This window comes from Miscanthus floridulus, chromosome 9, assembly GCF_019320115.1.
Source record: "Miscanthus floridulus cultivar M001 chromosome 9, ASM1932011v1, whole genome shotgun sequence".
Classification (NCBI taxonomy): Eukaryota; Viridiplantae; Streptophyta; class Magnoliopsida; order Poales; family Poaceae; genus Miscanthus; species Miscanthus floridulus.
In genome coordinates, this window is record NC_089588.1 from 79,640,805 (window position 1) to 79,644,722 (window position 3,918).

Below are 3,918 nucleotides of genomic sequence, written 5' to 3' on the forward strand. Positions count from 1 at the left end.
TGGGCGATGAGGCGTGCCTTGTGCTTGACAATGGCGCTGAGCTCATCCCTTTTGACCTTGTACACCCACTTTAGGCTGATCGGACAGCATCCTAGAGGTGGATCAACGAGCTGCCAAGTCTCATTTTCTTCGATCGCCTTCATCTCCTCCAGCATCACCCGTCGCCATTTTCCATCGTGCTCGGCTAGCGCGAACATGGGTGGTTCCTCTGCACTGATGAGTAGTAGCTCTGTGTCGTTGAGCAGCCTGCCCGCTAGACCTAAGGGACCTGTGCCACCGACGATGTCATCCAGCCTACGGAACCGCACCTCCTCACATTCGTGGTAGGCGTCCACGAACTCAGTGATGTCACTTGGAGGTGAGGTGAACTCGATCGGCGTCGATGGAGCTCCCTGTTCCGCCAGAGTGCCCATCATAGCACCTGAAGTGCTCGGCACTGCTTCTGGACAGCTCGTCATTACTCCTGTAGTGTTCGGCCACACTGTAGGAGTGTCCAGCCTCAGTCTTAGAGTGGTCGGTGTTAAGTGTATGGTTAAGGCTCTATCTATAGGCCCATCTATAGGCCCACTATATTTAGCCATGAGGCTCTCTATATATTGTCTCCTTTACCTCTAGAGAGATTGTACTCGATGATCCCAAAGGTTCATAACATGGTACCAGAGCTATGGGATTAGGGTTAGGATTAGATTAGTCTAATCCACGATCCATTTTTTTCCTTGGGATCCTCTCTTCTTCGCGTGGCCCGTCGTTGTGCCCTCTCATCGCCCGTCTTCCCACGTGGACAGCCCATCACCGTCTCATCGCGCGTCTTTGCGCGACCTGTGGCCGTGCCCCTTCGCCCGACGGCCCGTTGCCATCTCATCACCCGCCCGTGACTTGGCTCGCGACTCGTCTCCATCGCGGCTCGTGCATTGCATCGCGAATCATCCATCACGAGGCACGTCGCTCGCGACTCGTCTTCGTTGCGGGGATCGTTGTCTGCTGCTTCCGCTCATCGCAGCTCGTCGCCTCTTCAACCTCTTCAATCTCCGGCTTCTCTGTTCTGCCCGCCTGTTATTGGAACAGAGCAGAGGAGGTCCTGCTCCATGCCTCTTCAGTATCCAACTTCCCTGCTCTGCCCACCTATGGGAGCAGAGCAGAGGAGGTCTTGCACGTTTAGCAAATAGAGGGGTTCGTCTGCTTCTTATACCACAGTGGTAACAGATCGCTGCCTCCCTCCTCCTTGGTCAGCTGTTAGCAGTTGTTTCCATCATGTCTCAGTCTCAACTCAACGCAATTGGCATCCGTATCACTTTAGAGGGTCCAAATTATCCTGAATGGGCCTTTTGTGTAGAAACTGCTTTAAGGGGTCATGGTTTACTACATAATTTAACTGACAATGCCCCTAATCCTAAGGATGATGGTAGTAATGCTACTGTAGTAAAGGATTGGGGTATCAATGATGGCAAAGTGATGGCTGCTATGGTCAATAGTACTAAACAATCCTTGATTATGAGTCTATCTAAGTTCAAAACTGCTAAGGCCATATGGGAAAATCTAAAGCAGCGCTATGTACAGGACAGTGGGGCTCTTTTACATAGTCTTATGCAGCAAACTCATGTCATAGAGAAGAATGATATGTCCATTGATGAGTACTATTCTGCTTTTGATCGATTGATGGGATCATTGACTTCCATGGTACCTGAATGTTCAGCTGATTCTTGTCCAGCACATAAATTTATTGAAAAGTTTTTCACTTATAGATTTGTCATGGGAGTTCGAGCTGAGTATGATTCCATCCGTACATGGTTGCTTCACAGTTCTTCTGATCTCACTATGGCAAATGCTTTGTCAGATTTGCTTGCAGAAGAAACTCGTCTCAAGTCCCTGTCCTCTACAGTGTCTCATGGTGTGTTGGCAGCTTCTCGGAGGACTAGTGCACCCAATAGTACCTCTGCCGAACCTTGTAAGCATTGTGGCAGGACTGGTCATCTTTCAGAAAATTGTTTTTCTCATCATCCAGAGAAGTTGGCTGAGTATCGTGCACGGCATGCTGCTCATGGTGGTCGTGGTCGTGGTCGTGGTACTGGTTCCACTCCTAGAGGCTCAGTTTCAGTGGCTACTTCCTCGACTGTTAGTGCTCCCTTGGCTTGGGTGCTTGATTCAGGCGCTTCTTTTCATGTGACCTCTGATTAGTCCCAGCTGGTTGCCTGCAAGCCGGTCCCTGATGGTGCTTCTATTCAGACAGCTGATGGTACAGATTGTCATATCACTCATCAGGGTTCACTTTGCAATAATCACTTTTCTGTACCCAATGTTTCCTTTGTACCTCAGTTGTCTATGAATCTTCTGTCGGTTGGTCAAATTACCGACCAGAATTGCTTTGTTGGTTTTGATGACTCATCTTGTTTTATTCAGGACCGTCGCAGCGGGAAAGTGATTGGGACTGGCCATCACCATAAAGGTGCTTCTAGCCTCTACGTTTTGAACACTCTATGTCTTCCTTCGTCCGTTCCATCTACAACTCATGTCTCATCCGCTGCATCGTCTTCAGCCTCTTCATTTGCCAAATGGCATCATCGCCTTGGTCATTTTTCTGGGTCTTGTTTGTTGTCCATGATAAATAAAGGTTGTTTAGGTCATACCTCCATTGAGTCTAGCTTTCATTGTAAGGGTTGTAAGCTTGGCAAACAAATACAACTTCCTTACCCTTCTAGCGTTTCTCGTTCTGCTAGACCTTTTGATATTATTCATACTGATATATGGGGTCCTGCACCTTTTGCTACAAAAGGTGGCCATAAATACTATGTCATTTTTATTGATGATTATTCTCGCTATACATGGATTTATTTCATGAAACATCGTTCACAATTGTGTTCCATTTATCAGTCTTTTGTTCGAATGGTTCACACACAATTTTCAGCTCCCATTAAAGTTCTTCGTTCAGACTCTGGGGGTGAGTACTTGTCTGCTGTCTTTCGCCAATTTCTATCGTCTGAGGGTACACTTGCATAGCTCTCTTATCCAGGTGCTCATGCTCAGAATGGTATTGCTGAACGAAAACATCGCCATCTCATAGAGACAGCTCACACACTTTTGATTTCATCATTTGTCCCTTCTCATTTTTGGGGAGAAGCCGTTTCCACTGCTGTCTATCTCATCAATAGGCAACCTTCATCCAAATTGTCTGATCACTGTCCTGGTGAAGTACTTTTTGGTACTCCTCCTAGCTATGATCATCTTCGAGTTTTTGGATGCACTTGCTATGTTCTGCTTGCACCTCATGAGCGCACAAAATTGACTGCACAATCTATTGAATGTGTTTTTCTAGGGTATAGTCCTAAGCATAAAGGTTATTGATGTTATGACCCTTCTTCCCGTCACATACGCATCTCTCGTGATGTTACCTTTGATGAGGATCGCCCCTTCTTTTACAACCCTTCCACTAACCCTTCATATTCTCCCACAGAGTCCACCTCTTTTTTGAGCCTTCCTCTCAGGGTCTAGATTATGATGAGACTTTTGCACCTGTTGCTCATATGACGATAGTCCGTACATTAATTGTAGTTGCAGCAGCTTCTTCTTGGCCCATATCTCAAATGGATGTCAAGAATGCCTTTCTTCATGGTGATTTGACTGAAGAAGTTTATATGCAACCACCCTCGGGTGTTGTCGCTCCTCCAGGATATGTCTGTCGTCTTTGTCGTGCTTTATATGGCCTTAAACAGGCTCCTCGTGCTTGGCATGAGCGTTTTGTCTCCGTGATACGGGCTGCTGGCTTTTCAGCTAGTGATCATGATCCGGCTTTATTTGTTCATTTGTCACCACGTGGCCGTACGTTGCTTCTTCTCTATGTTGATGATATGCTGATTACGAGTGATGATAAGGATCACATTTCCCATGTGAAGCAACAACTCAGTGCCGAATTTCAGATGTCTG

At 46.9% G+C, this 3,918-nt stretch overlaps 1 pseudogene; it reads left to right on the top strand.

Annotated features, from left to right (window-relative positions):
• The first annotated feature begins 1,617 nt into the window (after nucleotides 1-1,617).
• On the top strand, nucleotides 1,618-2,375 carry LOC136480142 (uncharacterized; annotated as a pseudogene).
• Nucleotides 2,376-3,918: the final 1,543 nt, after the last annotated feature.